At 27.4% G+C, this 13,091-nt stretch overlaps 1 long non-coding RNA gene across 4 annotated transcripts; it reads left to right on the top strand.

Moving 5' to 3' along the window:
• The first annotated feature begins 4,789 nt into the window (after positions 1–4,789).
• On the top strand, positions 4,790–6,705 carry LOC106439704. 4 transcript variants are annotated; one of them, XR_007328664.1, is made up of 6 exons: positions 4,790–5,083; positions 5,181–5,239; positions 5,313–5,618; positions 5,696–5,912; positions 5,998–6,284; positions 6,355–6,705. It is a non-coding gene; the product is annotated as an uncharacterized LOC106439704 (long non-coding RNA). The 4 variants fall into 4 exon arrangements; XR_001287583.3 differs by having other exon boundaries at positions 4,803–5,083; positions 5,313–5,405; positions 5,501–5,618; positions 5,696–6,284; XR_001287584.3 differs by having other exon boundaries at positions 4,811–5,083; positions 5,313–5,405; positions 5,520–5,618; positions 5,696–6,284.
• The last annotated feature ends 6,386 nt before the right edge of the window (positions 6,706–13,091 follow it).

The raw sequence follows: 13,091 nt of genomic DNA, 5'->3' as shown, positions 1-13,091 counted from the left end.
CGTACTTCACTGAGTGATTCCCCTTTTACTTATTCATTTTTCTTTCTCTTGCAGATGAGCATGACGAGTAGTTGAATATCTGGACGGTTTGGTGTCTTGTGATGATCAATTTTCTTTTGGTTGAATTTTGATGTGGTTTATTTCGTTTAGTAATTTTTAAAAGTTTTTTCTTCAGATTTTTTTTTATTAAACATATCAATAATTTATTCGGATTTTAGTATTTGATTTAATTCAATACAAAATTTAGGAATCATACAATCTATACTATATAAAAGTTGAGGCTATAAGCCATCGAGAGCGTCCACATAGGATTTAAACGACCAATCGTAGTATGACAAATTATTATTTAAGTTTACTATTTTTAAAAATGTTAATATTACCAAAAAAAATGTTTATTTCAAACTAAAATATAAATTAATATCGAATAAGGTAAATTTACAAAAATATAAATACTATATTAAGTTAACATAATGTTTAATATTTTTCGAAAATTAAAAAATAAATAACGAAATGAATAATTAATTTAAAAATACAAGACTTTCAAACAAGTATAACTATATAAATCTAAATTTAAACTCATGATTTTCAAAGTTTAGGTTATATATACTATTGAAAATATTCAAACTAACATATACTATATATAAGTTGATATTATAAATCATTGAGAATATTCACATATTATTTTAAAGCACCAAAAATATACCAAATCGTTTTTCAATTTGGTATTTCTAAAATATAAATAATTATCAAATAAGTTAAACTTACAAAGTTAAAAACATCATGTACAAATCTATACTATATAAAATAAAGTTTCGAAAATTAACATAAAAATAACAAACAAATATAATAGTTAATTTAAAAATGCAATACTTTCAAACAATTATAACTATATAAATCTAAAACACATGATTTACAAAAGTTAGGTTATATACTGCTGAAAATATTCAACAAAAATATGTATTATATGTAATTTTATGCAATAAATCATTGAAAATATCCACATATTATTTAAAAGCACTAAAATATGTCAAATTACCATTTTAATTATTATTTTAAAAATTTCAAGATTTTCAAAAAATGTTTATTTCAAAATAAAAAGGAAACTACTATTCAATTTAGTGAAAATGCAAAATTATTAAAGGAATCAATTTGATATATAAAGTAAACCTTTGAAAGACCAACATAAAATCAACTAACAAAAAAAATCTTAAAGAATACAAGATTTTAAAATAATAAAAACAATATGAATCTAAAGCACTTTTCATTATATATGAATCTAACAAAATATGATTTCAAAATGGAAGCTATTTCTTTCAAAAAAATATCAATAATAAATTTTGTAAGCAAAATTGCCAAATAACTAAAAGAATCAGTTTATTATAAGAAATAAATGTTTGGAAGATCAACATAAAATTAAGTAACAAAAATAATCATAAAAATATAATGATTTCAAATAATAAAGACAATGTAAATCTAAATCACTTTTTCATTACATATGAATCTAAATAACATATGATTTCAAAATTGAGGATATATATTATTTAACTGTTCACATAGAATTTAAAAATATCATTATAATAATATAAAAGTCAGCATCTTAATTTGATAAAGTAAATAAAAATATTATGAAAGATAATTAACTTGATATATAAAATAATTATATATTTGAAATTAAACAAAAAATTAACAAAAATAAAAATATTCAAAAAGAAACAAAGTTTAAAAAAACATATTATAAATAATCACGTATGTAAAAATAAATAAAAATCAGCACAAAACTATAAAAAGATAAATTAAAATTTGTAAAACTTATCTTTAAAGTTAGATTGATATTTGTAGCTAATTATTGAAAACTTAATATAATAAGAGATTGTTCACGTACCTTATAGGAATTGGTATTGATCGCATATTATTACTAAAAATATAATTATGTATGTAACCTTTAATATGATATGGACTATATGCTTTAAAAAACAGAAATAACTGAAAATATTCATAAATAACATATACTATATATAATTTGATGCCGTAAATTATTGAGAATATCCATATATTATCTTGAAGCACCAAGAAAAATATGTCAATCACCATTTTATATATTACTTATAGAACTTTCAAAAATTGTTTCTTTCATAATCAATGTAAAATTTAGAAAAAGCCAAAATCATTAAAGGAATCATATTGATATATAAACTAAATATTTGGAAGAATAACATAAATTTTACGTACAAAATATAATATTAAAAAATAAAAGAATTTGAAATAATAAAGAAAATATGAATCTAAAGCACATATAATTTTAAAATTGAGGCTATATGTTATTTAAAGTGGTCACATAGAAGCTAAAATTATTATTAATAATATGTATTCTCAAAATGTTAATTTGATATTTTTAAATATAAAATTTCAGATATTTTATTTCTCTCAAAATAAAATTAAATAAGTTTAAATTTTTTTGCCAGAAATAATTAACTTTATTTTTAAACTAAATATTTGAAAATTAAAAATAAAATTTTATCGAACAAAAATAACATTTTAAAAAAGAAATCAACATAAAAAAATGTTCTAATAATCATGTATGTGAAAGTAAAATAAAAATAAATACAAAATTACAAAAATGATAAATTAACTAATGTATTAATTATCTTAAAAATTAGATTGGTATTTATACTAAATTCTTGAAAACTTAACATAAAAAGAGTTTAACAAGAAAAAAACAAATTATGTCCACAACCAATATTACGATAAGGGCTATATACTATTAAAAAATATTCATATATAAATAAAAATACGAAAAATATTCCAAATCAGTATCATTGTTTAATATTTTTATAAATCTTAATATTTCTAAAGTAAATCTATAAATTAATTTCAAAATATGAACTAAAATTAACTAATTTGATATATATGCTAACTATCTTAAACCATAACACTAAAATTTATTTAAAAAATTCATAAAGTATGTCAAAACATAAAATAGCATATACATAAAAATAAAATATATAATTAATATTAAAATAATTAACCTAATCAAATAAGTAAAATATGAAATTTTAGTATTTTTATATTGGTGTTGGCTACAAAATCATCTAATTTTATAATAGATTATAAAAAGTTCTTAAAAACATTGGTCAATTTTCATTTCTTTCTTACCGGGCCAATTCAGTTTTGGTTTATAATAAGCTTACAAAGTTCTATTAAAAATAAAATGTGGTAAGAATAATCCACAATTAATACACATATTGTTGATTAAACAGTTTGTTTATATGCTTTTGAATTGCCTTTTATCAATTAAATAAATTAACATAGTTATTTACTCATCAACAATTAGATTTTAATAAACTTTGAGACAATTGTTTTTAAGAAGTCATAATCCAAATATTCATTTAACTAACCAAACATGTGTTTACGAAACATATCTAAATTTTTTTATTATCTAAAATATTTTTTTTTAAAATTAGGTCACTAATAATAATAAATCGAAGTACATGGTAACCCTTTTCCGAGAAAAGTAACTTCTCAATCGGGAAAAACATTTTGTGAACCGCTAAAACATCATAATCCCACCACTAATTTATATTGTAACTAATCAAGTAGGAGATATATTTAATTTTTTAGATTTTTATTTTTTATTTTAATAAATAAAATATTACTTAATATTAGCATAAATTTTATATATATATATATATATATATTTTTTTTCTTCTTTTCTTATATCTAACAAACAGATAGTTACGATTATTTAAATTTCATCAAAATATTTATTATGATTTAGACCTAAATATACATATAAAACTATTAGATATGCATTTAAAAGAATTAAATAAAAGTATTTTAAATACAAATATGCATAAAATAAGTATATAATAATACATTCATTCTAAAAATTTGGTAAATACAAAAAAGTTAGATGTATTGCATAAGGATTAATCTTTTATGTCATTCAAATAGAAATACATATAAAATTATAATAAAATATTTATAACAGTGTTGTATTAGTTAATAAGCATGAAACAATCTATATGACGCTTTTAATTTTTTTATTAAGAAACAATATACACATGTTTATAAATACATTTATACATTTACGTATACAAACAAACTGATATCTAAATATTAGTTATTTAAATGGTAAAATTGTATAAAAACTTAACTATGAAAAATAATAAAGCACACTTTAAATAAATTTCATAGAAAAATGTATATAAAACAATTTTCTATTATATTATCTTAATATTATTAAAAAATAAAACTAATTATTAATAAAGTATTCATAGTAGTATATAGCATAGTATAGTAGTGTATATGTACTGAGAAATCTATGTGATATTAAAATTATGTATTTATAAAAAACTATAAATACTTTAGTAACAGTAATTTTACTTTTATAATACAAACAAATAAATAGCTAAGTTCAAAAATAACAAATTTATAAAAACAATGTAAATAGGAAATCAAATAATATTTTAATAATATTAATAAAAATATTTTTTACGAAATTCATTTTTTTCTTAAAAAATATTACAAAATTAAATTAAATTATTAAAGTAGACTTACGCGCGAGTAAAAAATCTAGTACAATAAGTAAAAGGGAATATACTCATTGGGGTGTCCACATCGGCAATTAAAATGGTTGGTTCTTTCCTCCACGTCAACACTAGCTTGGGCTGATCTTGGGCTGTTACTTTTTTTGAACCTAAAAAGGAAAAAAACATATGGGTCATTAGCCCAAGTCTGGCAAAATCGGATAGTAATATAGTGAGTGTTTAGCCTAACAAAATTACACGGATTTCTCATGTGGCCTGTTAATATTTCGTATTAACGCATTCAGCCCAACTCTATTTTCTCCATCGTCGTTGTCGAATGACGATTGATATTTATGGCTTACTCGGCAAACTCTTGCCCTTCCTCTTCCAAACCAGACAATTACAGGCTTTAAAACTAATGCTTCTTCGTCTCTTTCCATATTCTTCCGTTTAGTTTGCCCTCTCTCTCCATAAATTTCGTGTTTCCAATTATCGAACTCCTAAAAACGCGATGACGACGACTTTTACAAGGCCAGAGCAATTATCTCGCAAGCGAGGTAGGAGGAGTATTGTCTGATCTATTCACTTAATTTTCTATTTAATATATATATCTCTGTTTGTGGCTGATTCTGTGACTTGATTTATCGTCTACAGTCAGCTTCATCTATCAATCTACTTCGTCAGCGTAGGGGATGATGAAGAAAATTTCTTCTGTAGTGGATTCTTGCTGTGTTTTAAATCTTGAATCTTAATTTCATGTCTAACCTATGTTGTTCGTCGTTGTAGGAAGAGCATGATTGTTGCAATGCATGTGAAGATGTTTGTAAAGCATATATAAAGACAGTTTGAGGAGTAATGAATCCATATTTCATTGACCAGGTGAATTGCTGATAAAAAGGTTTCATTGTTGTTGTAGTATCACTGATTGCTTCATTTTTTTTTTTTATATATATTATGACACTTGCCTGTTTGAGGTTTTTTTGCAACGAGTAGAGGATGAAGTAGGTGAAGGGTGTAAAATATATGTGTTCTTGGAGGTGAAAAAAGTTGCGTAAAAGTTCCACTGGTGTAGTTAACCCTCTTGAGAGACAGGTAATTACAATTCTGGTATTAACCACTCACACTCCCGTTTATTTTATCATGCTCTCTAAGGGACTTACATTTTTCAGAGTCCAGTGGAGTGTGAGAAGACTCCCTTGGCGAAGAAGTCGTTAAAGATTCCTTTGGTGTTGGCTTATGGACACCATTCTTACAAGGAAGGTCCAGTTCCAAGAAGTTGAGCTGGAAAGAGCAACCAGGCAGCTCAAAGAGGCGTTTCCAATCGCTAGCCAACAAACGACAAGATGCGCGGCAGCCCAACGAGTGATCCAATCACTCACCACTCAAGTAATTTCATAGCTAAATAAATAGTAATATGGTTTATGTGATTACAAGTTTTTCTTATGTTATAAACATCAACAAAATTATGGAGCTGGAAGACATGGCTGAAAGATTACCATTTGGATCATCTCGAAATATAAAGTCTCCTCCGCCTCTTACTATTTTCTTCCTGCCCTGGTCGTGTTGACCCTTTTAATATCTTACACCGACCAAATGTTCAAGCACCCGAGCAAAATTGTGCAAATTCCTGATGTTTTCTAATGGGACCATTACACATGTATTTGGAAATGGTAAAGCATCGGTTAAAGCACAGAACGACAAGGGATGGTTGAACAGGATGAGCTTGGTGTCTACATCAGTCAAACGTGTCCGTTTCAGGTACAATCATATTTTATTTTCACTACAAAGAACAATTAGTAGTAATTGGCTAATTTCTGCTTTATAACAGCCGCAAAAATTTAAGAGCGAAACGGGAGGAACATGGTGGCCAGACAACACAGGAAGAGTACACGACCAATACAATTTATGAATTGTTGACAAAGCCAATGTGGAAATGCCTCTCTGAAACTCTTTTAACACCAACCACTTCTCTTATTCTTCCACGCAGGTTCAGGTGAGTGCAGAATCTTGGGGTATAAGAAATATGTATAGAGGAAATTAGATGTTATAAAATATTATACGTGCTTCTTTCATTGCAGTTTGGGGGCTGAGAATGGTGTTTGTTGTGAAAAAAGGTTGTAAATTCTTTGTGATGTTCACACTGTAAATTCTATAAGCCAATTCTTTTTATCTCTGGAAACAATACCGAGTAATGGGTCTTACAACTTCGGGAAGCAAAGAATCACTTAGATTACCACTCAGGCTGTGTCCTCGCTCTTTTCTTCTCTGAGCTTGAATTCACAATTTAAAAAAACCATTGCAAAAGAGATGAAATAAGAATGGTAATGAATGGGCGAATCTGGTGGAGAGGGCCACTGAGTTGAGCACTCCAACAAATCGGAAAACTTCTCCATTGGTATCTATTTTATTTCATCTCAAGTGGTGCTGTTTTTGTCATCCAGCTTAAGGGAAAGGCAGAGTGAAAAGAGTAATAAACAATTTTCAAACCTAGAGCTCGACTAGGAGGGCACTGATGCATATAAAATGTGGTCATGCTGAACAGATATATAAAGGCAAAGAAGGAAAAGCTAATAGTACCTCTTCTCTAATATGAATTACTTTATGTTGGTATTGTATTTGTAATGAACCTTTGAACAGTTGCCATAATTTGAGTAAATAAAATATTTTAAAAGAATTTACAGATTAAATACTCAAAATATTTATACATACAGATTAATTACTCAAAATATTTATAAAAAAATTATGTATATGTGATAAAGGCTACCTGCTCTGCAAATGAATAATTATAAAGTTAAATCATATGTTGTAAAACCAAATATTTAATATACATATTGAATAGTGGGAAAATTTTAAAATTTATTAAATACAAATTTTTGAATTCTCTTAATGAAAATTGAAATATGACTAATACAAACACTTCCAGGATTTACTTGCACTAAATGAGATTAACTTAATTGTTTATAAGAAAATTATCTAAAATACCATATTTTTAGTACCACTTTCCATGTTTAATTTAACCACTTTTATCATCACATTTAAAGAGGTAAAAAAACACTTATAACTTTAGCGTTAATTAATCTAGACTTAAGTTTTAAAATTGAAGGGTGGGATATGATTTTGGAATGTGTAGTTTAAGATTCTAATAAATATATAAATAAATACTTAATTTTTTTTAAAAAAAAATTAGAAAAATAGTTTCAAAAAGACTTTTTGAATTTCAAAAAGAAAATTTGAAAAAAATAAAAAAATCCGAAAAGAATTTTTTTTATAAAAAAAAATCGAATTTGAAACTTATAATTCAAAAACTATAAAAAGTAAAATTTCTTTTATTTTTTTTTTATTTATTTCAATAATTATTTATTATATATATAAAGCAAGTGTACAAGAGTCTTTTGTTTTTTTAATGAAAATGTATTTTGAAAATATCTCTTTAATGAATATCAACATGAATAATAGTATCAACAATGTGGCAAACACTAAAATTTTCCATGTTTATATTTAATATTAGTCTTCAAGATAGATGACACTAGAACTTTATAAATTATGATAAACAAACCGCGATAGTATATTGTGGTTGAAGCTTTATCTCACCAGTCGGAAGTCATTGCATAATGTAAACTCAAAAATCTTCTTAAGATACTTGATTAATGAAATTTATACGGACTCATTAAGAATTTCCATATCTACGAAAATCATACATCAAAAGAAGGAATGTGGAATAATTATTTAAACCAGCATACAATCTTCGAGTATCTCTTCAAACCCTCACCGAACACACATCATTCTCTTTGATATACTGAAGAAACATAAGTCGGCCATCTTTACAAGCCTATCCTCCATAAACTGGGTAAGATTAATACATTCATTACTCAACTTTTATACAAGTTATTACATCTAACAAAGTGATAGTTTGTAGATTGCAAGGATTAGATTATCACCGGAATGGATTCCTCCCCCTCTAACCAACCCATAGAAGTCGCAGGTAAGTAAATAATCTCCTGCATCATTCTCTTTAAAAAGAATAATATATATGATGCGTCCAAATTTATATTCATTTCCTTTGATTGGTTGCCGATTCTTATTGTGTAAGATATTGGAATATACATTCAAGAATATATCATAATTAACTTTGTTAGTGTTCGTTTCGTGCCTACCACTGGCAGCTTCATTTAACAACAATCTACTTTGGTTTTGATAAACTACTAAGCAAATATATGTTCGATTTAGACTTCTCCGTCACCATGTCAACTATAATGAAAGAGTATAAACGAATGTGGTTGCTCTGTTTTATATGAATTACATGGGCATAAAGATGTTTATATAGAAATTATATTATTTCTATTTGACAAAAAAATGAATTATCACTTAAAATAAAAAAGTTAAATTACTAAAACAAACATTTACATATGAGGATAAGAACAAAAAAAAATTCAGGTATATATTAATAGTTATAGTATATAGTTTACATATAAATATAATATTATATATTACTTGATCGTTTGTTATTAATAGTCTTAAGTAATAAAAATAAGGAATATTAATAATCTGTAATAGTGTTTACCAAAAAAGATATTGTTTATTTAGATTTTATAAAACAAAAAATTAAAATTAAGTAATAGATTACTAATATAAACATTTTGATATGAGGAGCGTATAAAAAATTAGATCAGGTATGCACTAATAATTATATTACATAGTTTACATATACTTATATTAATATAATTTTTTTTATGATTTTATTGTTTAAAGTTTCAAATAAGAGGCTGCGGTGGTAATATTTTTTATACGTATTTAAAAACAGCCAATGTAGGCAATCACGTTAAAGAGTAAAAATAATAATCAGAAGAAAGCAACCGGTTATCACTATTTGCATGTACACTTTATAATTTTCATTTATTCGTTTAGTTTAAGTTTGGTGTTCATTATATTTGAACAAATTAATTTGATTATTTTACTATTCATTTTTAATTGGTATATATGTAGATTTATTTTTTCTTTTTATAGCACATAGTTATGTTATTTTATGTATGAATACTTAATAGTTTTATATCGATATTGATACAAAACTTGAAACTGAAACATATTTTATAACTATGACCAATTTATTAAGGTTAAGACCAATTTATGCTAATTAATTCGTAACTTCTTTACTATTCAACATATATTAATGTTGTAACCTTTTTTTTTTGATCAACCTTAATGTTGTAACCTATGGTGTATTAAAAAGCCTTTTAGAATTTGCCACTTATATAAACTCCTATACCTCCTCTATACATTTAAACAATCCTCCAAAGCTCAAACATGAGCCAGGTATATTGGGTTATATGCCACAAAACTGAACCATCTATATCATCTCCAAAAAGAATCATTACCATGAAGATAAAGAGGCCATGGACACAACAAACAAAAATTGTGATATTCGTCGCTCTGAAGACAGCGAGCAATGGCCACATAATCCACAATATGGTTGCTGAAATGGAATACATGCTTGAATACCACGAAATTGATTTTGATTCAGTGATGGAGATTATCGAGCAGACTTCTGAGTTTGTCGCACGCACTATTCCGAAGCTCGATAATCCCACAGATACAGATCTTAATATAATTGTTAAGATATCTGATCACAACCTAGACGCTTTCCGTAGAATTGACCTAGACGTCTATACCATCGAGCTTCGTGCAAACCAAATAGAACCTATCCCTAGCGAGAAAGATGATTTATGTCCAATTTGCTTAAAGAGTTTGGCACAGAGGGAGATATCAACTCTTTAAATTGTGAACATTCCTATCATCATCACTGCATCTTGGACTGGGTTAAAAAATCCTTAACATGCCCATATTGTAGGGCAAAACTTGCTTAATGTATATGAGATCCACTTTCTTACATTATTTATGTTGGCTTACGCTGCTTTTTTTTACTATTACATGAACTTCATATTTACCGACTTTCCCATCATTTTAAAGAATACAATGCCCTTATTCCAAACCAAAACATTCAAAACTTCTTATTAGAAAATAAACTGTAAACCACTTTTCCGCGGAGAGAGACTCTAGTATCTTCATAAATGTTTAACTAGACTTCTTGAATACAATTATTGTGTATTTTGGAAGGTTTTCCTAAATTTGTATGACATCTTCATGAATTTGACCTGTATATTGAGGAAAATATTACTGAATATATAATATATCCCAAAATTTAGGAAGATATAATCATATATGCTTAATATTTTTATAAAAATTTAGATATCAAATTCACGAAAGCCTTCCTAAAAGTTTAGGAAAAATGTTACACATATTCAAAAATATCTTACTAAATATACATATAATTAAAATTCAGTAAGGATTCATAAATACATATTTATAAGGTTTTCCTAAATATACTTTTAAGAATGTGTTTTTAAATATTTTTTTTTATTTTTTTCTAAATTTCATGAAGATATTGTACATATTTATCAATACCCTTCCTAAATTTAGAAATATATTATATTTATTGAGTAATGTTTTCCTAGTTATACATATAAATAAAATTCATGATGATATCATATACATTTAGGAATGTATTCCTAATTTTTTTAGGAAAAATCATTTCCTAAAAATTCAATTAAAAATAAAATTTGAAAACATAAAATTTTGAAAAACTAAAAACTGATGTGGTCACTTTAACCATTCTGGACTAGTTTGGAAACAAAACATATTTTAGGACTATTTGAGACTATTTCTCTATTTAATGTTTCCTATATCTTTACAATGCTTTAATTTAAGTTCGGTTTTATTAAATTCATTTTATGGTATATAACCAAATTTAGTTATAGTTTATTTAGAAATATCACTACAAGAAAACAGGGGGATTCTGATGGCCGAAATCGTCAGAAATTCGTCGGAATAGACCGATTCCGACGAATTTCTGACGAACCTGTCTGTCGGTATAGTTTTTCGGAAAAAAAAATTCGCCGGAATTTCGTCAGAACTTCCGACGACTTTCTGACGAATACCAAGAAACGTCATTCTGACGAACTTCCGACGATATTACGATGCGGACACACGAGACCAGAGTTCATCGGAAAAACTATGTACCGACGGAGAACGTTCCTCGGACAATTCTGACGTAGTGGATTCCTCGGACAATTCCGACGGACGTTGGTCGTCGGAATACACCGACGGATATTTGTTCGTCGGTATATTCCGACGGATATTGGTTCGTCGGTAAATTCCGACGGATGTAGGTTCGTCGGTATATTCCGAGGAACCGTTGTCCGTCGGTATATTCCGACGCCCAGAGTTCGTCGGAATATACCAATTTTAAAAACGAATTAATTTTGCATTTTTATATATTTTTTATATTAAAAATTAATTAATAAATTAAAAAAATCAGAAATTTAAAACTAATAATATTATATAATTTAAATTCATACAAACCGAAATAGAAAAAAAAACATTCAGAAAGTTTAAAATTCATACAAACCGAAATAGAAAAAAAAAACATTCAGAAAGTTTTAAAAAGCCGAAAAAACTAAGATGAACTCGAAGACATCAAACGATCTAGCTTCTACATTATCTCGGTGTTGAACTTCTTCTGGGATGCCAACTCAGCAAGGATAGTGACATTCTCCGAACGGATAGTGCCATTCTCAGAACGGATAGTGCCATTCTCAGAAAGGATAGTGGTGTTCTGCTCCTCCAATGCCCCAATCCGTTCATCTTTGTCATGTAGCTCCTCGAGAATCATGGGATCGGCATACGGAGCTTGCGAAGAAGATGCCGGATACGAAGAAGCACGGCGGGCCAACCCAACTAAACGGCCTCCTTTCCTTTTAGGAACCGCCTACAAAAATATTTAAAGTTAGTAAATAGAGACAAGTTAGTAATCGACATTATAAAAAAAAATATATTAATAAAAAATTACCTTTTCAACCATCTCATTTATTTGCAATAGAGACAAGTTGGTTGAAGCTCCCGTAGAATCGCCGTCATCAGAGAGAGACTGAGATTGAGATACTATTTCAGCTTCCACCAAATCAACGACACCTTTGATCACGGGGTTCTGAATTTGACCCTTCGTCTTGTTAGTGTGAGCCATCTTAATGAGTTGGAGACGATCAACGGGATTACCGTCATTTGCTTCGATCTAAAAAAACCGCCATAATTAGCCAAAGAATATATAAAATATTTATTTCTGAAATATAAAGATAAATAATAATAAAAAACTTACAAGTTCATCCTCCTTAGTAGACATAGAGCAAGCGCCGAGGTTGTGTACATACATACCTTTCCCGCCACGATCGCTCTTCCGGTTCTTGGAGTTCCTAGAAGACGTCTCTGCAGTTTCTTCCTTCTCCCAGTGAGCTATCAACTGCTCCCACATCGCCCCGTTGATGAACCGTGGCCTCTTGTTCTTCTGCCAAACTGTCTTCCACGCGTTTATCTGCTTCGTATAAGAGTCCATGGCCTTTTCGTTGAATTTCTTACGGACTGTTTCCGTAAGATCGGAGTGCCAGTTGAACTCTTGCTACAAAACAAACATAATTTAAAAAGTAAATATATTTAAAAAAATGTAAAAACTTAAAA

Source organism: Brassica napus, chromosome C9 (assembly GCF_020379485.1).
Source record: "Brassica napus cultivar Da-Ae chromosome C9, Da-Ae, whole genome shotgun sequence".
NCBI lineage: Eukaryota > Viridiplantae > Streptophyta > Magnoliopsida > Brassicales > Brassicaceae > Brassica > Brassica napus.
Note: the sequence above shows the minus strand (reverse complement) of the source record. Positions and strands in the feature narration are given on the sequence as shown.